At 39.1% G+C, this 26,537-nt stretch overlaps 1 protein-coding gene across 16 annotated transcripts in view; it reads left to right on the top strand.

Annotated features, from left to right (window-relative positions):
• The window catches only part of APBB2 (amyloid beta precursor protein binding family B member 2), a 377,265-nt gene that overhangs the window by 102,839 nt on the left and 247,889 nt on the right, over positions 1-26,537 (top strand). For 13 of the 16 annotated variants that reach the window (XM_060148293.1, XM_060148295.1, XM_060148297.1 and 10 more), the window contains one exon: positions 7,769-7,874. The gene's annotated coding sequence lies outside the window, so the exon portion shown is untranslated. Of the gene's footprint in view, positions 1-7,768; positions 7,875-8,760; positions 8,866-14,790; positions 14,842-26,537 lie in introns of those variants that run through there. The other 3 variants (XM_060148287.1, XM_060148294.1, XM_060148288.1) reach the window with 2 other exon arrangements.

Below are 26,537 nucleotides of genomic sequence, written 5' to 3' on the forward strand. Positions count from 1 at the left end.
GCGGTGGCTTCTCTTGTTGCGGAGCATGGGCTCTAGGCGCGCGGGCTTCAGTAGTTGTGGCTCGTGGGCTCAGTAGTTGTGGCTCGCAGGCTCTAGAGCGCAGGCTCAGTAGTTGGGGCGCACGGGCTTAGTTGCTCCGCGGCATGTGGGATCTCCTCAGACCACGGCTCGAAACCGTGTCCCCTGCATCGGCAGGCGGATTCTTAACCACTGCGCCACCAGGGAAGGCCCTCAGTGATTTTTAAATGAGGTAACGTAGTAAAGTTCTTGCCTACAGTGAGTACAGAATCAGTACCGTGTGGCAAAGATATTTAAAAAGTGTCAAGTGAGTGCCATAGATAGAAGTATTGAGGAGAAACAGAGAAAAGAGAGGCTGTTTCTACCTGGACTGCGAGAGACCTTGTGGCCAATATGGCCCTGAGGATGTGAATGAGGAGGAGTGGGCCAATGGGAAGCAAAGTGAAAGATGAAGCTGCACTTTTGAGACTGGATAGACTGAGAAGAGAGGTAATAGAAACAAGGGATCAAGTTTGGTGGAGGAGAATTCTGTTTCCAACACATTCAGTTTGAGGCAGCTGCTGAAAGCTGCGCTTCTGGGATGCAAGTTTGCCCACATGGAATGTTCGTTATTCAGACACATGCCCCTCTGTTCTAGGCTTAGCCAGGGCTGGGCATGAAATGAAGTGCTCAGCTTCACTGGTCCTGGTGTTTGGTCAGAATACCTCTTGCAGAGGGACTCTTTCTTGCTCTTTGGAAAGGTACACATCTATCCAGCGTTTCTCACCAGGATGGAAAACAATGCACAATTTTTTTAAACCTCGAGACTTACCTCTTCTTCTAAAGAAGAGGTATGGAAGAGAACTGAAATTATCTGTGCCTAATTTTTATCCATTGTTATCCTCTTCCTTGGGTTTCTTTTTCTCTGTAAATCTTCTTCCTCCCAACTAATGACCATTAATTGCTACAGAAGAAAAATGCATTGGAAAAAGTTTTCTGAAAAATGGACTAAATGCTCTAACACCAGTGATCTCTGTTTCTATTTGTGTTGGTTTCAACCGTAGGCTCCTTTATGATCTCTCTTCATATGGAATAGACACAGCCTACAAGTAACCGTAGTTACTGGCTTTTAGAGGTTACAACCAGCCTGCCAAATAAAATGCTAACATTTTGCCAAATTTGTTTTATCTCTGTCTCTCTCTGTTTTTGTCTCTCTGTCTCTGTATACATACACTTTAAAACATTTTTGCTGAACCGGTTGAGTTAGTTATAGAGGTCATGACCCTTTACCTGAAATATTAATACTTTAATATGTATCTCCCAAACACAAGAATATTCTCCCACATAGTCCGTAATACGGATTCAAATTTCCCCAGTTATTCCAGTAATGTCTTTTTATAACCCCTCTCCTCATCCAAGATTCATCAACAGTCATTCACTGCATTTTGTTTCTTTTCCTTTAATCCAGAAGTCACCCTGTTTTTGTTTATTTTTGTCATTCATGGCACTGGTATCTTGGAAAATGCCAAGATAATTGTCTCGCAGAAAGTACCACAAGTACTGGATTTGTTTGATTGTTACTTTATGATGAGATACAGATTAAGCCTTTTGACAAACATACTACATAGTCCCTGTGGAGACATGACATTCGGTTATCCTATAATTGATTGTGCCAACCAACACTTGGGTAAGGTGGTCTGCCAGAGCTCTCCATTATAAAGATACCTCTTCCCCTCGGTAAGTGATAAGTAATCTGTGGGGTGATATTCTGAGGCTGTGTGAGTATCCTGTTCCATAGCAACCCTTTCCCTAATGGTTTTAGCGTCCATTAATGACCCTTGACTGAATCAATCATTGCCTTGGTGGTTGCAAAGTGGGACTTTCTATTTCTGCTATTCCTTTGGTGTTTATTAGCTGGCTTTCTTTGTAAAAAAGAGCTTTCCACTATCCCCCTTTCCATGAATATCTGTGGATTTATGGTTCCTTTTTTTAAAATTGAGTGTGTTATAATTTATCCGTATCATTCTTTTTGTTGTTCAAATTGTACCACATTTGGCCAGTGGGAGCCCCTTCAAGGCAGCTCCTGTGTCCTTCTGTCATGTCTGCATTAATATTTGAGCACTTCTTGCTTTCTGGCATAGTATGATGTTCTAGGCTTATATTGTACTTTCCTTACCTCCGGACCTGGACCCAACTATTTCTCCAGTGAGCTATGGTGCTTAAAAAACAAGATCTGGGTACTCAAACTTTTCTTTAAAAATGCATATAATCCAGAGAAAGCTAAAATTCCTTAGTCATTTGTTGAAGCTCCCCCATTCCCCAGCTTCTGCTAAAATATTGCCATGGAGTCATTGGAAGTTTAGAAGTTGGAAGGAAAGGACCAATGAGAGGAGGAGGCCGTTGAAAGAGAAGGTCATTGGGCTTTGGACCAGAGGTGGTGTAGTGATGCAAAAAGGGGGAGTGAGATAGTGCCAAGACCAATTTAGATTATGTGGGAATTCTGCCCACAGAGTGACTAGAGAGCCTGAGAAAATAATTTCTGCTTATTTTCCAGGTAGACTCTGAAAATTGGTTGCCCTTTTTTATATCCAGTAATGCTAAGAGAGTGTATTCCCCTGAGCTATACATATGCTAATTCTTAGAGCAATTTAAGAAATATGGTTTCCATACTGAGAGTTCCTAAGTGTTCTGTATTTTCAGAGTCAGTGTGAGGTGTATATAGGTAGATGTATATTTCTGCATGTTTTCTTTTAAAAATTAAAATTCATAGTTTTTATTTTGAACACTCCCAACTGAAAATAGTATCTGAATTTATTTGCTGATTATAATAGTTGGTTGCAAATTATTAAAGGTGCATATGTGCAGCATTTTAGGCAGCAACTTGTGAGACACAGAAGCCAAGAATTTCAGTTATCTTCCAAAGTAATCAACATACATTTGATAAAATGATAGTCTCTGATCTTGAACTTGAACTGATTTTTCTGGAACTCAGAATCACCTCTGTGATCTCTTCTTGTATATGATAGCGTAATTAAAATATTCATTTGCCTCTTCTATTCTGTGAAACAAAACAGAACAAAAACATGAAATCAGTAGCTTTGTTTCCATTTGATAGGGAAGTTATGAAAATGCTTAAAAATACAAAAGCAAATTTGAAACAGAAGGGTTTTTTGTTTGTTTTCCATTGAAGTCAGCATTTTTGGAAGTAAAAAACAAAACAAAACAGAGACTAGTACATCTATACTTTGTACAGCAGGAATATGGTTATTATTCAGATGTATACACTGCATATTACAGATGCTTTATAATTTTATAAAACAAAACCACGCACACGCACACACACACGCACACACACACAATCACTGATTTTTAATCCTCAGTGCATTCTTGAGAATGGAGAGTGGTACTAAAGCAATTGCTCTACACCAAATAGTTACTGAGTATTTGATGTGAGTAATGCTATGCTGAAGATGGAAAGGGGCACATCCTTTAAATGTGCTGCTGGCTAGTATAGGTAAGTGAACTCAGGTTGTGTGGTGGCCAAATTGTTCTACACTGGCCCTTGACTTCAGAGTATTGTAGTTTCACCATTTAGTTCTTATGCAATTTCAGTGCATGGGATTAAACTAAGCAGACTGATGACTAATAAGGAGTCACCGTTTTTGGCAAATGGATTATTTTCAAAGTCCAGTTTTATGGTTATTGGGAAAATTTTTAATACAGCTGAGTTCTTTTGGAGGTCGTAAAGATCAATATCTCTTTCTTACTTTCTATCGAAAACTCCCCGAGTAAGGCACTCATCCCCACAACCGAATCCATTGCTTCTTGTATTTCTTTAATCTTGATCTTGTTTGAAAGGAGCTTTATCCAGAGCACAATTTCTTCATTCATAACTAAATTTCTTTCAGACATTAAGACAGCTAATATGCAATTATATAATTAAAAGTCTTCTTTCATCTGGATTTTACTAAATCTATAACTGTTTTAGCCAGTAAAAGCAAATTATATTTTGGCCTCTAAAATGGATTTATGTACTTTGAACATCTTTTGGGATGTATTTGCCCTTGAATTATGAGATAGAAAATACTTTCTGTGACTGGATCTGTTAATACCTGTGGAGGAAGCATCTGGTACCCTTGTTCTTGGGCTGGTGTTCATTCTACTGGCTGGAGTCACATTCAGAATTAAAGTGGGGATAAAAAGAGGGTTTTTTCCCCACCAAATGCCTTAGTCCTATTTTTATATAGCATATGGTTATTTCTAACTATAAAAGTAGATATGATTATTGTGGAAGATTTGGGAACCACAGGAAAATGCAAGGAAAATAAAAATTATTCTATCCTTATTCTGTTATCTCTAATTAGCAACTATACACAAATGTTGACTTTTTTCATTCTAGTCTTTTTTTCTAGGTATAGATACTTTTAAACAAAATTGAGATCATATGGAACAAATCATCTTATAGTCTGCATTCCCAATGAACACTGCTTAAAAACATTTTCTCATTTTATTAAATATCTTACAGATTTTAAAAAACTTTATCCATTGCTGAATATTTATATTTTAAAATTGCTTAAAATGTTATTACTTTAATGGAAAACTTCTTTGTACATATCTTTATGTATATCTTGGACTTTTTTTTATGGATAACTTTAATCTTTTAAAAATTTATTGGTTTCAAGGAATGACAAGTAATTCAGTTTCTCCTCTCTAGCAATTCTGGCTAAGTCCTCTTGTCTGCAAGAATTGTATCTTTATAACACCATCATGTTGGTCTGTCCGGAATGGTGCAGTAACGCTTCATTTATCTAACAACACCATTACGGAACTTCTCATAAATAAATTTTTCACGTAACTGAAACACCCTTAAAAGTGTCCATACTAGGTTATTGTAAAGTATGTGAGTGTGATTCTTTCTAAAATTAAATTACATATGTTGCTATCCTCTTTAACATAATGAAAGTATTTGAAAATCATAATTTAACCCCTCTGGTCTAAATCACAAGCGTCCTGGGACTTCCTTTGGTGGTCCAGTGGTTAAGACTCAGCGCTTTCACTGCACGGGGCTGGGTTCGATCCCTGGTCGGGGAACTAAGATCCCATAAGCCATGTGGCATGGCCAAAAAAACCCCGAAAAACAAAACAAAACACACAACACACAGGCATCCTTGTAAACACTAGTTATTATACAGTCAGTTCTGCTAAAATGCAATATATGTGTTTCTAAAAACCACCATGCTATGCAGTAAATCCCCCAGTGCTTAAGGGAAAAGTAGGATCAGGGACATATCAAAAACCTTTATCAGTGAGGCAGCCCAGCACTGGAGCCTACCTGGGCTCTTTGGTGGGGCTGATGGCAGACTCTGGGAGGGCTCACGCCAAGGAGTACTTCCCAGAACTTCTGCTGCCAGTGTCCTTGTCCCCATGGTGAGACGCAGTCACTGCCCGCCTCTGCAGGAGACCCTCCAACACTAGCAGGTTACCTGCACCACTCGTAGAGCCATTTGTGAGGAAAGCCTATCACATGGCCCTGCCGACCTGGCCACAGCTGACTGAATCACAGGGGACACGGGTTCAAGCCCTGGTCCGGGATGATCCCACATGCCGCAGAGCAACTAAGCCCATGCGCCACAACTACTGAGCCTGCGCTCTAGAGCCCACAAGCCACAACTACCTAGCCCATGTGCCACAACTACTGAAGCCTGCGCACCTAGAGCCCGTGCTCTGCAACAAGAGAAGCCACCACAATGAGAAGCCCGCACACCTCAACAAAGAGTAGCCCCCTTTCGCCACAACTAGAGAAAGCCACGCACAGCAACGAAGACCCAACACAGCCAAAAATAAATTACAAAAAAAAAACCTTTATCAGTGACACATTAAAAAAAAGTAAGATGGGAACTGAATAAAAATCAGAGCACAGTTTTACACATATTAGTTGGTCAAGAAGTAAATAGATAAAAAGTGCACTAAATATGGCATTTTACCTTGAGAAAGTCATGACATTTCCTGTGGACTGAGGCCCTGGAAGGGTTGCAGTTTATGCGTCACTGTGAAGTGGTGGAAAGAGGGTTACCTGAAATCAGAAGGAAAGTTGGGGCACCCAGCTTGGAGGGCTGTGGCTCGGCACATGTCGGAGGGACTGAGATCGCCAACAGATATTTGAGGCGTGGGTTTTGTGCCTTTTGTGAATCCTTAGACAGCTGGGTTCCGCCCTGTGCAATCTTCTGCTATTACCTAATGTTTCTTGCAGTGAAATCATACCTAAACAAATGTGAAAATCAAGTTACGCTCAAGTTGCTCCCTGTATCAACCTTGGAGCAAACACGAGTGTTACAGGAGAACTGAGTGTACTGTGTGGCACCAGGGTGATGTCTAGGGGATATTTCTGCTTGTCTCTGTCCTAAATGGAGTTAATACATGTAAAAACACTTAGAGAAGAATCTGGCTTGCGAGTGGATACTGTGTAAGTGTAACAATAACATTGTAACAGTAATAGTAACTCTAACAGTAACAATGACAGTACTAATAAATGATGACTATTGATGCCTGTGGGATTCTGACTGCCTACCGTGGCAGTGCTTCCTGCCTCCTCCTAAAGGACCTATTTCTCAATCTCTTATGGCTTTTAAATGAATTTATCACGCTTCTTAGAATTACATCTAACGTGCGGCCCAGTGTGGGAGAGGCTGACAGGTGCACAGACTTTAGGTTATGGTGTACCTGTGGCATCTGTTACACCTACTTAAACTCGTTTATCTTATGAATGATGTATTACCTATGTATTCATTCACAGCATTGTTGGGGGAAGTAACTTATGTTTTAAGTGAGATTATCATCATGCAGAATTTTTGGATTTTCTGTTTTATTAGAAAAAAATTGGGACTTCCCTGTTGGCGCAGTGGTTAAGAATCTGCCTGCCAATGTAGGGAACGTGGGTTCAAGCCCTGGTCCGGGAAGATTCCACATGCCTCGGAGCAACTAAGCCCGTGCGCCACAACTACTGAGCCTGTACTCTAGAGCCCTTCGGCCACAACTACTGAGCCTGCGTGCCACAGTTACTGAAGCCCGTGCACCTAGAGCCTGTGCTCCACAACAAGAGAAGCCACCACAGTGAGAAGCCCGCGCACCGCAACGAAGAGTAGCCCCCGCTCACTGCAACTCTAGAGAAAGCCCGCGCAGAGCAACAGAGACCCAGTGCAGCCAAAATAAATAAATTTATTATTTAAAAAAAGTTAACACGCCTCTCTCTTCTCATTCCCACCTGCAAAAGTGAAGTGTGCTTCAATGGATACATCTGAAGGGCATTTACAAGTTGTTGATGAATTTCTTTAAGTTGTTATTGTTCACTTCTATTTACAACTGCTTCTGTGTTTGTGAGATGAGCTCATCTTTGGAAGGTGAGGCAAGCAAGTGTGATTTCGGAAGACCTTCCCTCCCAAGTCGCAGTATAATTAGAAGTCCACATCCTCCCTAAGTTGCTTTTTAGAACTCCCTGAGAAGGATGTTTTTATCGTGAACGGTTGCCAACAAGCCTTGCTGATTCCGGCTTTAGTAACTTTAATTAGATGACAGATCAAAACACCATCTAGATTTAGCAAGTCTTGTTAGTATTGTTCTGAAAGAAAAGAAGCTAATATAGCTCATCATTTAGATATTCCAATGAAATCTGTATTTTAATTATGCAGAGACTGTGAATAGCAATGGGGTGTTTTGATTTTTAATTTCTAATCTGACTTTGAATGTTAACTTTTTGTCTCTACACAATTTCTAGATACATTCGGGCTGCCTGACCTCATTGAGTGATTGCTATTATTTAACAAGACTTTGTGGGAAAAGGGAAATTGCCTTCTGAGCTTTGTACCAAAGACCTGGGAAAAGTAAGTAATTTTCTAATTTGCTTTTTAAAAATTTTGTTACATTTCTCCCAGAAAGTTAACAGTTTCTCTGTGGCTTTTCTACTTCCTTTCTTTCCTGGCTTTGTAAGTTTTATATGCTCTTACAGACTTGAAAAATGGAAAGGGACTCAGGAGACCTTTAAAAAAAAATAAAACAACGTTTCAGGAGATTAGGATGACTTTCTGCAATGTGCCATTTCTTTGTGATTTCATAAACTGAGTCCTCAAGGTTGTGATAAAACCTTTATTAGGTGTTCAGTAGATGAATTAAACTCTAAAGGTAAGACAGTGTAATATGGTGTGACAGAAAAGTGAGTCCAGTTTTCTGAGCTTCAGGAGTTTTAGACTTTTAGATAAGCTCTTTGGTTCTGAATTTTTTAGAATAAGAATGTAATCCATTTGGTTCTTTTCTTGTCTGGAAAGGAAAATAAAATGTGGAATCACTTGTTCAATAAGTCCCTCATGTAGCTTGGTTTTGGAAGAATTGATGCATCTGTCAATTTTATTGTTTTATAACTTTTTCGAGAAACTCTAAGATAGTTTAATTGAGAAACCTGTGTGAATGGCTTCACTATCTTGTAGAAAAAATTGTTTGGCGCCATAAAGTTCAGTTTATTTCCCTGATCTTTTTGAAGAGAAAGGTGAAATGGGCCCTAGAAATAATACAGTCTACTTTTTTGTAGATAGTACTTGGAAATGTGAGTGGCCCATAAGAATGTAAGCGAAACAACACACATACACATACACACACATTCACACACACCTCCTTTCTGGTGTATTCCAGAAGCAATATCATTGACAGTAGGAACTGTTTGCTCATTAAATCACTAGATAGTTTTCTAAACTTTGTATTCTTTGTGTATTGCAGCTCCTCTACATTTCTGACAGTACAAATGAGATAGTTGAAACATTCCTAAAACAAAACAAGACAGAAAAGAACTATACTCTAGAAGTTCCATAGAAGCATTAAACAGTAAGATCAGATTTTATTGTTATATTGTTTGTAGTGTAAATTTATTTATAACTAAATTGTGTGTTATTTGAAATAATTTTAATAAGGTAAGGGTCTTTAATTATGAAGCTGTTTTGAAGTTAAATAAGATGTACTGAAAACATATTACATACACACACGGAGTATACACACACCACGAAAACAGTTTCTGAGAGCCATCAAGTCTCTGCTGAAATATAAATCCAATGAAAGCAAGGACTTCGAAAATTTTCTCCAAAAACATTTTTTTTTTGTTACAGTGAAACATTTGCAGTAGTGAAATACTATTGTCAGTGGAATTAAAAAAAAATGATAGCAATATATTTAGTTGAATTTTTTAGCCTTGTATTCACATATTAACCTTAAAATAAAGGATATTTATTCCATCCTGGAAGGATATTTGAAAGAGGATTATGTTGGAAGTCACCAGTCTGTCCACAGAAGTAGAACGAAAAGAGCAAAAGATTAATTCTCTGGCCATTAGGATCTCAATATTTGCAGTGGTGTTTAGATTGGAAATACAACTTAGCCCCAGAAAGTGAGCTACTTAAACTGCCTTTCAAATAATTTAGCATTTCTTTAAAATTTAATATAGTCCCTGGTGAAATACTTTTCTTCCATTACACCAGAATATTCCCTTTGTGATATTGCTGTAAAAGTTAGTTTTCCATTTTGTAGAAGCAAGGCATCAGTAGGACTTTTGATCAGCACAGTAAGCTAAAGACAGTCCCTGTGTTACCAAAGGGACTATGGCAGAAGGATCCCTGCTTACTGAAACTGATGTCATAGGTGAAAATTTATATGCACAGAAGGATGTTCACAGTTGACTTTTAAGTTAAAAAGAAGGTGGTTATAATGCATAAGTATGCTCTGTATAAATCTAGTGCTGAAGAACTAGTTATATGGAAGTAAACATTAAGGGAGAGGGCAGAGTGGGGGGAGATGGAGGGAAGTCCCTTCTGAAATTCACAAAAGTCACAGGTGAATGTTTCTGACAGTACTTTGAAAACTGTAAGGGGTACTTAAATGAATTGGTGACTTATTTTGGGGGAGGTTAGTGCAATTTTAGGGAAAATTCAGAACCCTGAACAACCACCACACTTCCTTTTTTTTTTTTTTTTTGCTGTACGTGGGCCTCTCACTGTTGTGGCCTCTCCCGTTGCGGAGCACAGGCTTCGGACGCGCAGGCTCAGTGGCCATGGCTCAGGGGCCCAGCCGCTCCATGGCATGTGGAGTCTTCCCGGACCGGGGCACGAACCCGTGACCCCTGCATTGGCAGGCGGACTCTCAACCACTGTGCCACCAGGGAAGACCCCACACTTCCTTTTAACTCCCAGTTTCCTCTACTTTTATTTTTTTCTTAATCACAAATATGTTTTCAAAGACTTCCTTGTTTCAAGTGTTTTATTTAATTGTTTGAAGTAGGTTTGTGGAAACTTGAGTCTATAATATTGACAAAATGTGGATGCACTTTTGAAAAATTAGCCATGGATTATTTTAAAAGAAGTAGAAGATAGCTTGTATTTTATTATCCTGTTTAATACATATTTATGTTTATTTTTATGTTAATACTATCAGAGTAGTATATGCTACAAATTATTTGGTATCCTTTCTTTTCCACTTAATAAATAATGGATTCCCATGCTAATAAATATTTGTCTACAATATCATTTTTAGTGAAAGAGAAACAGTTGAATCTTAGCTTTTTGTTTAATTTTAGGTGATCCTGGCTTTCAGTTAGAAGGGAGTATAAATATGTGACATAATGGTGTGGGTTTTTCATCTGTGAGCAGAGAATAGACTAGGATTCACCTTCTACAATCTCTGCTGTGTTTACTGTAACCAGACATGTTCTGAACAGGAGGCTTGTGGGACTAAATATGTGTTCAAAATGGTAAATGTCACTGTTTGACAGGTACTGTGTATAAAGCTTGTGTCTTCTTTGGTCCCTTTGTTATATTACAAGAGTGCAGGTGACATCTTCCTCCCGCTTAGCTGTCTTCATCAATATTTCTGTGCCTAAGGAAGGATTCTACCCATGTATTTCTTCCTCCCAAGAAGCTCTTAATATCTCAGATGAGGTGATGGGTACAGAAGGAACGTTTCATAGACTTTGGAATATAATTTATTGGAGCAAATTGAAATCCAAATTAATTGGAGATGCAAAATGTATTATAGACCTTTGCATGCCTTCTCAATTTTAGGTTCATTTATTAAGCCAGCATTTTTTGCACAACTACCACGTGCCAGGCACTGTGTTAGGAGCTCCTTATACAGAGATGAATGAGATATGCTCTTGCTTTCAGGGAACTTAATTTGAGTTTCAAATTCAGATTCAAATAACATGTATTCAGTGTGTATCATGTGATATTCTGGATATATTCAAATGAGGCGTTTGACCACTAACATTCAGTAATGATATTCATTGGCCCACCCCTTCCAAAATAAATCATGAATAGAATTTTCTAATCCTTAAGGGGTTTTTTTTCCATTATATTTTCCTGAACTTTTGGTACCTGCTACTGCTTGTTAAGTTAAATTAGCAAATAGGGAAAAAAAAGTTAATGAATAGCAAGCATTTAATCAATAAACTTAGAACAATGATTTAAAAAACATGTGTGTATGTATTTGTACACACGTGTACACACACACACACACACAATATTTGGGACGCAGTATGTATATAATGCAGTTGTAATTTCTCCTAGTAGAATAATTCTTGGTTCATGTGGTACAGTTAAACATACCAAGATTTCTGATATTCTGCCCTTAGACTGGCTCCGCTGTCTGAACAAGTGTGGAAGTCATAGTAGTGAGTTACTAGATTGTCACAGTAATTCTTAGGGTAGGGATTATTGAAACTCGGGGGAAAGTAACTCTCCAGCATTCACTCAGCTAGAAAAGGTTTGAGTTAGGATTCTAACTGTGATCCATCTAACTTTAAAGCCCATGAGGTATCCATCTGACTCTGGTGAGCTTGTAGGGAAGATGGATTCACAAGTGCTGTGGGCCTGCTGAGGAAGGGGCGGTCTTTTCCCGAGGAATCAGGAGTCTGTGTGGCATTGGGCATGTTCCCCATTTTCTCAAAGTCCATCTCTTCATCTTTAAAGAAGAGTTGGTAGTAGGATCTAGCAGGGCATTGGACCAGAGCAATTAAGGAGCATTGGTAAGAGAAGTAGCTAGGCATGTGAGTTGGAGAAATAATAGGTCTGGGACTGGAAGCCACTGCTAGCAATTAACCCTGGGAGTGTGCTGGGAATTGTAGTAAGAGTTTTACATATTTCGTCTTATTTAATTCTATATATCAGTTCTGAGAGGTAGGTGTTATCGCCCCATTATAAAGATTTTGAAACTGAGGCTCAGTGAGGTTAAATAACTTGTCTAATATCACATAGCTAGGGAGTGGAGTGGTCAACACTTGAACTCAGGTCTGTATAACTCTCATGTTTATACTCTTAACCACTGTGCTATGATCAGAAGTAATCCTTTCTGTGTGTCAAACTCCCTTAATACCCTACTTCAGTCTCTCTGATAGTATATTCTGATTTTATGTTTTATTGTTTTTAACTTGAATTGGGTTATAGTTATTTACATAATGTTTAATAGACTGTAAGGTCTTGAGGCCTGGGATCCAGTCTCATTCACTTTTTTTTTTTTGTCTTTCATAACTCTTTGCTCAATAAAATTTGCATTGATAAGATGAATAATCTCTAAGATATTTTGTCCCTTGAAATTCAGTGTTGTAAAATTATATATGTAAAGCGTCTGTTGAAGTTATATCAAGTGTTACTTAAATGGGCGTAATTGGATTTTAGTTTGATATTTGTTTATTTATTTATCTATTTAGTTGTTTGATATCTAGATTGATCTCTAAAGTTTCAGGAAATTCCTAATTGCCATTTTATCTTGTGACTTGCTGTCCAAAACTGAAGCTGAGACTAAAATGCACTTCTCGTAAGCCCTTTTGGAGGCTGTAAAGCTGTGCTTGCTGCTTCATTGCTATGGCAGGTATAAAACTGTCTTAAATGATATTTTTGAGTCCATAAAAAATACTGCACCATCATTCATGCAGGTAAGGACCTCAGTTTGTGAAAATACGTGGAGCCCTTGTGTTGACGGTTACTCCTGTTGGTCCCGGCTGGTTTCAGATTTAGACAACAAACAGAAGTACTTTTCTGGTTCAGGGCATATTATGGGAGACCGTTCAGGTCAGTCTGCCTAGGTTTGCACCCTAGTTTCTTGGTTTATGAACTCTGTGACTCATGACAAGAAAGCATCTGTGAAAGGTAGATGGATAAGAAAACAGGTTGTTATAATAGGTTCGTGTACTTTGTTCACTGGGAATTTAGGGAAAAAATATCCGTATTCAGATGGGAGCCACTTTTGCTCAGACACTCTTTAAAAGGAGGCCAAAACTGTGAGCTCGTAGGACAGAACTTGACGGTTCAGTATTACAGCCCGTGTTTATCGCTAACCCTTTGCTGTTTTTAAACCAGAGTTCACGTTCTCTTGTAACTACTGCATTTATTTTCCTGAACTCTAAGGTGGTCGTTTAGGCTTTGCTTCATGTTCCGTATGCTGGAGGAGAGTAGGAAACGACGTCTTTTAAGAAAATAGAAAATGTTACTCAAGATCAACATTGCCTCTGGGCTTTGAAAAACTCTGGGGTTTCTTTCATCTTCCAAGAGAGCTGTGAGGAAGGAAAGCAAACCCTGGGGAAGTTTCATAGCTTGTCTCTGCCGCTGTTACTGGAAAAGGGGAAAGTAAGGGCCCGTAAATAGCTGTCACGGTCGCAGTTGATGGCAGGTTCAGGTGTGCTAGAAATAAAGCACAGGGAGCTGCTTATTCCCACGGCTGCTGCTCGGCCTGACAGCAGGAGAATGGGTCTCAGAACATGGCTCTACAGTGAAAACAAAGTGTCCCGTCCATCACAGGCATACATTTCATAAATTTCAAGTTGCACAGAGATTCATGATGTTATTCCCTTTTGAGGTTTAATATCTTCGATTGCTAACAAGTTGGGTAAAAATACTCTTCAGCCTCCGTCTTATTCTTGTAGTTTTTGATTGCTTAGTTTTGCACTTTGAAGGAAGGGCAGACTTGGCCTGTACCTTCTTGATGGTGAAAAGCAGGAGCTATCAATAAATGCCGAATTTAAAAACCATTTCCAGGGTTACCTCCCCCCACTAAGTGACCCTTGCAAAAAAGCTTTAGTCTGCTGTAAGCTGGTAATCCCTTAATACATGGATACCCTGGTGGGGAAAATAAAATCGGATTGTATACCTTTCCCTTTTACTTGTGCACTAATTGTTATTCTCCTGCATTTAAAAGCAGATGTTAAACTCTCCCTTTGATGTTCCACAGCAGACAGACTCCAGTTGTGTGTTACCACTTCTGATGCTTATCTGTTGTTAAATGAAGATCAGCTTTGGCAAATTACAGTTTGATGGTTACATTTTGACCTGGAGCCACAGAACAGAATGGCATTTTATTCTTTCATCTGACACACATTTAGCGGGTTCCTGCCTGGCCCTTGACATAAACTGTTTTCAAATCTCACAAATACCGCAAAAACCTAGCAAACTTGATAGTGCTATCTCTATTTTATAGGTAAGAAAAATAAGGCGTAGAGAATGATTAGAAAACTTGCCCAGGGTTACATTGCTGTTAGGTGGCTGGGATTTGATCTGGGGTTTTTGGCTGACTCCAAAGCTGTTACTGTGGTGGGGAGGCGGGGGAGGGAGTGGGGAGACTGCCTTTTGAGAGAGGAGTTGATCAATGGAGCAAAGATCTTGAGGTGTTGACATAAAAAAAAGTCATTAACCATGAGCCCGTCATTCATTCATTTATTCAACAGATATTTATTGAGTGTCTATTTTGTGCTAGACACTCTGCACGGTGCTGGAAATTCAGTGGTGAGCAAGACATAATCCTTTATCAGCTTCAAGGAGGAAAAAGGTATGCAAGAAAGAGTGTTCCCCTCCAAAAGCTGCCGTGTCTTGGTTAGGAGAGCAGAAGAGCTTTTATAAAGTTTTTTTAAGATGTGGGAATTTTGACGCCTTAATGAAAGTTGTTTAGTTTATTCTTCTTTTATATCAGTGTATGTACTGTACTAAATTATCTACAAATAAATAGAGAGGTGACTTCGCTAGGAAACTTGGCAACTGTACTCCTTGGTTGGGCTGCTTAGGAAATGCAGAAATGGAGGCTGGGGTGAAATGGTATTGAGTTTTTGTTTTTTTTAATTTATTTGGTTGCGCCGGGTCTTAGTTGTGCCTCACGGGCTCCTCAGTTGCAGCTCACTGGCTCCTTAGTTGTGGCATGTGAACTCTCAGTTGCGGCAGGCATGTGGGATCTAGTTCCCTGACCAGGCATTGAACATGAGACCCCCGCATTGAGGGCGTGGAGTCATAACCACTGCACCACCAGGGAAGTCCCCTGTACTGAGTTTTAAACAAAGTGTGGTGAATAAAAATTTGAACAATGAGCTGGCAAGGACTGAATCTAATTCAGTTTTGGGATCCCCATTTTATGTAGGAGGACTTAGCACAGTGCCTGGTATGTAGCAAGTTCCTAGTAATTCTGGTTTATTGGTTCAGTGATGAGACATAAAATAAGGAAGAGAGGGGAAAGGAAGCTTGTGGGGTGTGGGGTGTGGGGTGTGGGTGGGAGATAAGGTAACATCGAGGAGGAGTGTGAGGGTAGCCGTAAAATAAACCGATAAATACATAAGGAGAGCACACGACATATGACAGACTTGATTCATATGTACAAACCCTTTTAATATCCAAGGTGGGGAGGAGCTGTGTTTATGTAATCTGGAAATGCCATTGCGTTTGGGTGCCTGAGAGAGAATGCAACTTTCTCTTGACCTTCTGATTGGACTCTTCTGACTTTCTATTCACACATGAACCCACTCTGCCCCCCTTCCCACCATGAACCTTATTTCACTTTTTTGAGACTTTCGGCTTTTAAGCACGGTGTTTGGTTCTTTAATAAGTAGGGTGGCAATATGTGTCAGTCTGCTGGGACAGTCCTGACTGTGCCTGTTGCTATTTTTGATAATGCCCCCTTGCAGAACCAAGTGTTCTGGTTTGGATGATAAATTCAATGACCACCCTACTAATAAGGGAATTGGGTGACATTCTGTATCATTAAAAAAATAATCTTCACAGCATTCAGACTACTTTGATGAATTACCTTAATGTGGATGTAGTACCTGTAAAATTTCGAAGCAGACTAGTGTCTGATCTCTTATAATAAGTAGGAAGAAGAGAAAATGAGCGGTACCTGAAAAGATTCAGATGTAGAGAGATATAAGCCAATTTCAACAAGAACTTTAATTACAACTAATGACTGGCATAGCCTATGAGAAAGGGCATTTAAAGACTGTCCTGATGATGGGCAGTGTTGAGGGAATCTAGCATCTTTCGAGATAATCTTGTCTTGATTGCTCGTTTTTATTTAGAGTTTCAGTGTTTCCACAGCAGTGGTAATTTAATTCAGATGTACTTTCATTAGTTCTCTAAGTAGAAAGTAGAGGAAATAATTTCTTAGAACAGAGGTTTTGTCAGAGGGGAAGTTGTTGAATTCAAACTTTTTCCTTAAATCTGTTAAATTGTGTCTTTTGTAATAATAGTAATAATATTTTAATAGTAATAATATTTTAATAGTAATAATATTTTAATCAAGTGAGATTCACATAGGAATTCAGTGCACATTAATAGAATATATGCTGGGGCTTTTCTCTTAATAAACAGGGTTAAATTGGTTTTATAGTTCACATGGATTTGAAGACATGAACTAGTATTTTGTCATACAGATATATGTAAAAGCTTTTTAGGTGTTCAGGTAATGCTTGACAATAATTGCAGCATGAGAGTTGGGTAGGATTAAAATCATGCTTATTAGACCAGTCTTTTCCATATTAATATTGATATTTTATGAGATAATGATGCATTTACCTTCAAGTCCCATAGTTTCTTGTTCCCTGCAATGTTATCTTTCATAGGAGGGACTCCTACTCCAGAGTAGAGGGACTGTTTCTATACAATCTTAAAATTGTTTTGGAATAAAATTCTGGCTCTGCCTCAGGCTGTCTGTGGGTGAGTTCTTTCTCTGAGCCTCGGTTTTCTAGCCTATAAAGTGGGAAGAATGGTATCTATTGCTTAGAGTTTATTAATATAGTGTTTATTCATTCCTGCATCTGTGATAAGCACTAACAAAAAGGTTAATGTTCTCCAAGGCTTAGGAATCAATAGCAGAAACTGAGATGGAGAGACATGTATTATTGTTGGAAGGATGAGACTCAAAATAGTTGACAACCAGATTCTGGCCAATCAGAATGGATGCTGACTATAAACATTGGACAGTCATCACGGTGCTCACCTACTGAATATCATCCTGTGTTATCGGTATCAGGAAATCTGTTTAACCTGTAATGATTTGCAAGAAACCCATTGTGTCTCCTAGTTATAAATTAATACTTCCTCTTCTGAGGTGATCGGGAAAGGACACCGTCTTCATATGATGAGGTGAACCTAGCTCTCATGCCTGGATTCCTGTCCCAAGGTTCCCTTTTCTTTGGAGACCTTGCTAATCATTGCTGCCAGCACTGTGATAGCTCTGCTATCCCACTCTGCTTTCCTATTTCCCACTCCATCCTTAGCTTGGAAACATGTCCTTAATTCCCTATAGTAGATAAAAGTTGAGTTTATGACCTTCAACAAAACCCTGAGAGTCCCATAAAATTGCTACTAGATATGGCATTCTGAGACCCATCCTCACTGGGCCCTTACAAGGCTACCTCTCTGGCCTGGACCACCAGCCCCCTCTCCCAGAAGGGACTATCAGCATATTTAGTTGTAGAGGCCAGGCATCCAATAGATTAAGGCCCTGGAAGAGGGAAGATTTCTGCCAGGTCTTTCCTTCCTAGTTTTCATTTCTTATCTCAGGCTCTGCCTCTTCCCAGAGTAATTGACACTGGGAAGTCCACCTCTCACAGGGCAGATCCTAACTGCTTACCCCAGGGATGGGACAATAACCACAGCTATCAAAAAATTCAGAATCAGGGACTTCCCTGGTGGCACAGTGGTTGAGAGTCCACCTGCCGATGCAGGCGACACGGGTTCGTGCCCCGGTCCGGGAAGATCCCACATGCCGCGGAGCGGCTGGGCCCGTGAGCCATGGCCGCTGAGCCTGCGCGTCTGGAGCCTGTGCTCCACAACGGGAGAGGCCACAACAGTGAGGGGCCCGGGTACAGAAAAAAAAAAAAAATTCAGAATCAGTGCAAAGGCTTCCATACAATCCTAGAAGGTTCCTTTCCTAAGGCAGGTGTGAGGTGGTTTAATCATATTGGGCATATACTGATGTGGTCAAGAATCTTTGAGAAATTGTTTTGTGATCACCTCACACCTGTTAGAATGGCTGTCATCAAAACTACAAGAGATGGGCTTCCCTGGTGGTGCAGTGGTTGAGAGTCCGCCTGCCGATGCAGGGGACACGGGTTCGTGCCCCGGTCCGGGAAGATCCCACATGCCGCGGAGCAGTTGGGCCCGTGGGCCATTGCCGCTGAGCCTGCGCGTCCGGAGCCTGTGCTCCGCAACGGGAGAGTCCACAGCAGTGAGAGGCCCGTGTACCGCAAAAAAAACAAAAAAAAAACTACAAGAGATAAGTGTTGGCGAGGATGTGGAGAAAAGGAGCTCTTATGCACTGTTGGTGGGATCGTAAAATCGTGCAGCCACTATGGAAAACAGTATGGAGGTTCTTCTAAAAATTAAAAATAGAACTACCATAAGATCCAGCAATTCCACTTGTGGGTATATGTCTGAAGGAAATGAAATCACTATCTAGAAGAGATATATTTGTTCCCCCATGTTCATTACAGCATTGTTTACAATAGCCAAGACATGCAAGTATCTGTCACCAGCTGAATGGATAAAGAAACTGTGGCATACATATCCAGTGGACTATTATTCAGACATCAAAAAGAAGAAAATGCTGCCATTTGCAACAACATGGATGGACCTTGAAGGCATTATATTAAGTGAAATAAGTCACGCAGAGAAAGACAAATACTGTATGATCTCACCTATGTGTACAATCTAAAAAAATCCTGAATTTACAGAAACAAAGAACAGATTGGTGGTTGTCTGAGGTGAGGGGTTTGTGGGTGGGAGAGGTAGTCAAAAGGAACAAACTTCCAGTTATAAGATAAATAAGTCATGGGGATGTAATGTGCAGCATGGTAACTGTAGTTAACAATACTGTACTGTACATTTGAAAGTTGCTAAGAGAGTAGATCCTAAGAGTTCTCATCACAAGAGAAAAAAATTTTTAACTATACATGGTGATGAATGTTAACTAACTTACTGTGGTGACCATTTAGTCATAAATACACATGTCAAGTCATTATATTGTACACCTTAAACTAATACAATGTTATATGTCAATTGTAGCTCAATAAAACTGGAAAGAAAAAGAAATCATTTTGTGGGGAGATTTTTTCTGCCAACAGACTAAGGTGGTACTCCCGACCTGAAGCTCAGGAGTTTTATTAGGGAAGATGGAGAAACACTGGGAACCTAGGTTCTAGTCCCGGTTTTGCTAGCTGCTAGTTGTGTGACCTTGAGTTACATAGGTACCCCTTCCTGGGGTCCTCATTTTCTTATCCATAAAATGATTTTCACATGTAATATGATTTTAAATGTCTTTGTCAATCAGAAATTCTGTGTACCTATAATAACTCCTAAAAATGCACCATACAGGGCTTCCCTGGTGGCGCAGTGGTTGAGAGTCCGCCTGTCGATGCAGGGGACATGGGTTCGTGTCCCGGTCCGGGAAGATCCCACATGCCGCGGAGCGGCTGGGCCCGTGAGCCATGGCCGCTGAGCCTGAGCGTCCGGAGCCTGTGCTCCGCAACGGGAGAGGCCACAACAGTAAGAGGCCCGCGTACTGCAAAAAAAAAAAAAAAATGCACAGTACAATTTTTGAACAAATTGAACCTCTCTGTATCTGATGATGGTGATTACCTTCCTTGACACTGCCCTGGTTTGTGACTGTAGCTGTTTTGTGGAGACCCAGGTATCTGTTGCTGGGTTATCTGCTGGGTTATCATTATCTGATATTATACTATTCCGTTGGTATGCTTTTCAAGTGCAATGGCAGAACAGGCTCACCAAGTCTCCCCTGTGATTGTCTCGTGCAAAAAGTTGTGGATTTGGTCCATTGTCAGCCTGAATGTTAGTGATGATGCCACCCTATTTTAAACGTTGAATCCTCTGTATGTCTGAATGGTAGCTTCCAATTCTCAATGTTCAATATATTACTTTATAGGTTGATTTATTATTATTAATGTCTGTTGGTAACTTGGAGCAATTCACCCTTAAAATTTATTGAAAGAGAGAATATGTGCGGACTTCACAATTGCAGAAATGTCTTTGGGGTTTTGATAAGGATTCCATTGAATATGTGTATCTCTTTGGGTAGTATTGACATCCTAACAATATTACGTCTTCCAATCTATGAATGCAGGATATCTTTCCATTTATTTGACTTTTCTTGAATTTTTTTCAGCCACATTTTGCAGTTTTCAGTGTATAAGCCTTTTGCCTCCTTGGTTAAGCTTATTCCTAAGTATTTTATTCTTTTTTGATTCTGTTATAAATAGAATTGTCTTTAGTCTTCATTTTGGATTGTTCATGGTTAATGTATAGAAATGCAACTGATTTTTGTGTGTTAACTTTATATCCTGTAACTTTGCTGAATTTGTTTATTCTACCTTTTTTTTTTTCTTTTTCTGGAATCTTTAGTGTTTTCTACATCTGTGATGGGTTTTCATGTCATCCGTGAACAGAAATAATTTTACTTCTTCCTTTCCAATTTGGATGCTTTTTATTTCTTTTTCTTACCTAATTGCTCTGGGTAGGGCTTCCCGTACTATATTGAACAGAAGTGGCAAGAGTGACCATTCTTGCCTAGTTCTTGATCTTAATGGAATAGCTTTCAGCCTTTTCCATTATTGAGTATATTGTTAGCTGTGGGTTTTTCATATAAGGCCTTTATTTTGTTGCAGTAGTTTCCTTCTATTCCTAATTTGTTGAGTGTTTTTTATCATGAAAGAGTATTGAATTTTTCAGGTTTATTTGCTGCATCAATTGAGATGATCAGGTGATATTTTTTTTCCTTCATTCTTTTAATGTGGTGCATTACATTGCTTGATTTTCATATGTTGAACCATCTTTGCATTTCGGCAATAAATGCCACTTTTAATATGCTGTTGCATTCTGTTTGCTAGTATTTTGCTGAGGATTTTTCCATCAGTATTCATAAGGGATAATGGTCTGTAGGGGTTTGTTTGTTTTATGTAGAAAACTTTCGTTGGTATTAGTGTAATGCTATAGCTTCATAGAATGAATTTGGAAGTGTTTCCCCCTCTTTCATTTTTTTAGGAGGACTTGAGAAGGATTCTTCTTTTTTAAATGTTTGATAGAACTTACTGGTAAAGCCATTGGTCCTAGGCTTTTCTTTCTGAGATTACTGATCAGTTTTGTTATTAGTTATAGGTCTAATTTTCTTTCTTCATAGTTCCATCTTGGTAGGTGTTTTTAGAAACGTACCCATTTCATCTAGGTTGTCAAATTTGTTACCATACAGTTGTTCATAGTAGTCTTTTATAATCCCTTTTATATCTTTACAATTGGTAGTAATGTTCTCTTTTTTATTTCTGATGTTAGTCATTTGAGTCTTCTTCCCTTTTTTTTAGTCTAATTAAAGGTTTGTCAATTTTGTTGGACTTTTTAAAGAACCAGACTCTTGGCTTTGTTGATTTTTCCCAGAGGTTGGCTTTTATGACTTTTATTCATTCTTACAGTAAGCAAACTGATGTTTATATTAGTTTAGTATTAGACTTCTGTATTTTGTTTTTGTTATTTGCAATGAGTAAGACCCCTTTGCCTTTACATATGTAGATGTATGAAGGGTTTAAATAATCAGTGCTTTTAAAATAATGCACTTGACATTTTTTCTTCTTGGGTGATATTTTTGTCTCACTGCTCATTGTAGTTTGTTCTTATAGTTGCGGCATTGTTGTGGTTACTCTCTCAGGGATAGTTAAGGTGGTGTCCCGTGATTTGGTTTCCAACTGGAAAGTTCCTTACATTTTCTTCATGTTAAACTGCTAAAAGTTCAGGTGAGATTAATTCATTTCCATTATTATTTTAAGTAAAAAGACAATTGTTTATAGAAATGCGTGAACTTAGGGAGGAAAGCTTAGAGGACTGGGTAGAAAATTACAAATTTTAACTCTGTTTTTGTGAACCATGATGCTTCATTCACTGATGTGGACTTACTGCTTCTTCCCATCTTACTCCTCCATGCAAAAATTTTGAGGTTACCAAAATTCAGTCAGTGGCCCTCTCTGTGATTATAAACCAACAGGAAGCTTCAGCATTACTTTCAAGGGAATGCCACTCAAAGCAATTCATTTCATAGCCCCCACCCTACCCCGAGCTAAAAACTCTTGTCCAGGCCTGTTGGCTTACCTTAATTATCTTCTTTTTTTTTTTTAATTAATTAATTATTTATTTTTGGCTGCATTGGGTCTTCGTTGCTGCGCGCTGGCTTTCTCTAGTTATGGCGAGCGGGGGCTACTCTTCATTGCGGTGCGCAGGCCTCTCGTTGCGGTGGCTTCTCTTGTTGCGGAGCACAAGCTCTAAGTGTGCGGGCTTCAGTAGTTGTGGCTTGCGGGCATCAGTAGTTGTGGCTTGCAGGCTCTAGAGCGCAGGCTCAGTAGTTGTGGCGTACGGGCTTAGTTGCTCTGCGGCATGTGGGATCTTCCCAGACCAGGGCTCGAACCCGTGTCCCCTGCATTGGCAGGTGGATTCCCAACCACTGTGGCACCAGGGAAACCCTTAATTACTTCTTGGTAGTCCATTTATTCAATCCATTTGGACCAAGTATATTTGATCTCAGGGGTGTGATGAAGACTTGACTTCTGTTGTGTGATGTCCTTGTTTCTCTCATTATCCCAGTCTTTATATACACTTATTTGTGAGTCAAATAATTTATTTTGATAAGAGATTTCTATCACTTTCCCCGTAGATTTGTTAGTTTCTTGTTATCTAGAAATCACTTTTATTTCACCAATAAAATAGTTTCTTGTACAGTTGCTTTATTCTGTTTATTCTTTTTTCTGTCTCATTGATTCTAAGACATACATCTTTCACATTTTAACATTCGTGAAATTTGATGTATGTTGCCATTGCTGACATCTTATAACTGTTCTTGGCAGCACTTTCGTTTTTATTCTTAGCACATAAAATAGTGGTGTAGCTTCCAGTAGCACTTAGATTTGATGAAATAAGTTTCTATTAATAATCATTGTAACAATTACTGTTAGACACGTAATGTTAAAATGCTACTTTTGCAAGAATCTGTAATGGCAATATAACAGTTTTACCATAGGAGCTATAAATGATGATATAAATATCAAGTATTACAAAAAGTTTAGAGTGGAAAGATCACCTATAAGCTCCAAATCTATTTACTTAAACAAGTATTTTTGTGTGTATTTCATTCCAGTCTTTTTTAACATATGTATATATTTTTATTTGGTTGTAGTTGTAGTATACATCTTATGTTGACCCCTTCTTTTTTTATTACTGTTACATCTTAATTTCCTCTGTTGCAGGCCTTCATGTTTGTCATTTTTGTTTTTGTTTTTGTTTTTGCGGTATGCGGGCCTCTCACTGCTGCGGCCTCTCCCGCCGCGGAGTACAGGCTCCGGATGCACAGACCGAGCGGCCATGGCCCACGGGCCCAGCCGCTCCGCGGCACGTGGGATCCTCCCGGACCGGGGCACAAACCCGCGTCCGCTGCATCGGCAGGCGGACTCCCAGCCACTGCGCCACCAGGGAAGCCCCATGTTTGTCATTTTTAATGGTTCCATAATCTATCCAGTCTTTGACCGTAGTAAAACAGCACATTGCCCAATTGTTGAAAATTCAGAATATTGCCATTTTTCCTATGATGAATAATGCTTCAGTGAACACCTCTTTTGCGTATTTTTTGATTCTTAATTTTGACTGTTTTCTTAGTAAAATATAACTTTGTAGAAGCCTCCTGAACTTTGTTTTATTGTCAAGAATCAATCTTTGTATTCAGATAAATCACCAAATAAATAGCTACTATTTTAGTGCCATTCATTCATTCATCATCAGTATATTGGACTATTCTGTGTTCAGTGGTGCCAAGAGCTAAGTATTAAAAGTTCAATAGGGCACACCTCTGACCTGTAATATCTCATAGTCCAGTGGGAGACTCAGACTGGTCAAAAATAAATACAGTAATATGAGTGATGTTGGAAAGATATGGTAAAGTTTCTTAGTTGCATGAAGTTGACTTTGACAGTATTGTTGATTGGTATCCTTCATGATATAAGAGGTGTGGACGTATTCATGTCACATAAAATCTTTTAAGTGTGTATAATGGGCTTAATAATATGACAGAAATTGGTCTCAGTTGACCTATCCAACCTCTTGTCCTTCACATTTAAATCTTTCTGGGGGGCTTGTGATCCAGTGTTCATCAGTGTTCCATGTGTCATGTTTCTGCAATGTGCTAAGTTCCCTGTTGCCAGTAGGTGTGTCACATGCCGCATTCCTGTTCCACACCTACTACAAACTGCTGTGCTTGTAGTAAATGTTGAAGGATTGGTGTTCATTTGACTTGCTTTCAGTTACTACTTTTTCAAGTGAGCGATAATGTTTCACCATTTTATAGTTTCCTTAGAACTTCATTGACTGTCAGTTTACATTGTGTGATATTGGTGAAACCAATGCCATTTTAGTTACATCTTGTCATTTGTTTAAAAAATTTAGATGAAGAAGGTGTTTGAGAGATTATATACTGATATAGAGATTCTTATAGTAAAAGTTAAAAAAAAATCTGCTACTTATGATGGCTGGAAGCAGAACCTATGCAGAATGAAACAAAACCCCTCAGTGTGAATTTCTGAATGATCTCTTAAGCCATTGGAGAGGGGAGAAAAACAAAGAAATATTTCTATATACCTAAATATTAATTCAGGCTTTGGATATAGTGAGTCTGTTTTGGAAATAGCTTTTAGGGTTTCACCATTTTGAAATTCAGTAACTAGCTGTGAATTTGCCTCCTTTATACTTGTGTATCAGAAACTGAGCCTTATTTTAAAATTTCTCACAAAAGTAGTCTTGGAAAAAGCTTTTGAGACTGATTTCTTGGGATCCCCCCACCTTTTCATTTCTGAAACCTAAGTAGCAAAATCAAAACCTGTGCTTTGTTCTGTACAGAGCTGTGGTGATTAGATTGCATATTTACTTTGACACACACGCATGTTGCTGTGTGGAATCACTGTCCATTGTAATCTCCAAATGAAACAGGGAGCTGGGGGCGGGGTGGTGATCTGGGATTAACTGAGATGAATTTATCTCAGCTTTTCAAAACACTGTGTGAGCACAATATAATTCACCTGGACAACTGTGGAATAAAGCTCTTGTTTTAGTGGCCATTAGATATTTTATGGGAACTGACGGCACAGGAGAAGAATATATGGTAAAGATGCTTTGGCAGTTGATAGAATTTGAAGTAGCATTTACATCACCAACTGAAATACAATTAATTTTTTTTCCAAAGTGATTTATATAGCCTGACTTCTGTGACTGAGGGATTGATCTCTTGGCAAGTCTTTATGAAATAACACCACAGGAGGGGAAATTACGTGCGTACATCAGGCTTTGCATTTACTTTGTTAGCCTTCTTTACAGAGTGCGTATCATCTTGTTCAGTATGACTAACAAAAACTGTAGCTGTTCTTTGTCATGAAAGACTTCCTCAGTTTCCAGAAACAATGGGCACCACAGAGAGAGGCTTTCTTTCTTTCCATCCACATTTCTATTAATGTCCTGATTGCACTTTACTCTTTTATGAAGCCCTTTTGGTCACATCAACAGTTTGTTCTAATCTATCTATCTTAACTTCCAGCTTCGTCTGCAAAATTTGTGTGGTTAGCCCAACACACATGCAGATAAATTGCCTAGGGTTCAGCTTTCTCAGTCTTGGAACTAAATATGCTGCAGTAGGCTGAGCTGATGGATGTAGCTTTTCAGCAATATTGATGTTTCTACGGCTGAATATAAATCTTTGGTTGCCTTGGTTTGCATTTTCATATTCATGTGCAGTTCTTGACCACTGGTTTTCAATAGCTTCAGCTCTCAGAAAGCTCTGTGTTAAGTAGAAAGACAAAGAAAATTGTTCTTCCTCACCCACTGCTCTTCTGCCCACTCACAACAGTGAGAAGCGTGAGCACAAGTCTTTTGCCAAATGTGAGTAGTGACAACTCCCAGTTCACAAACTGATTACGTTCTCGTGGCTTGTTGTCAAGTCAGTTAGTGGTTTTGAACTTGGAATGTGTTTTCTAATGGGAGAAAAGAATTCAAAGAATAGATGAGCCCGCTAAAACTTTTAACCCATAACATTCCAGCGGTATAGTTTTATTTGTACTTTAAAACCTAACCTTCCCCCATGTTTCCCTGTGGAAAAATGTCCTTGATTCTGCCTTGGTATCATAAGGAACATAAATGTTTCATTCTTAACTTCAAGAGATGGCCACCTATCTC

Source organism: Lagenorhynchus albirostris, chromosome 4, assembly GCF_949774975.1.
Source record: "Lagenorhynchus albirostris chromosome 4, mLagAlb1.1, whole genome shotgun sequence".
In the NCBI taxonomy this organism is placed as follows: domain Eukaryota; kingdom Metazoa; phylum Chordata; class Mammalia; order Artiodactyla; family Delphinidae; genus Lagenorhynchus; species Lagenorhynchus albirostris.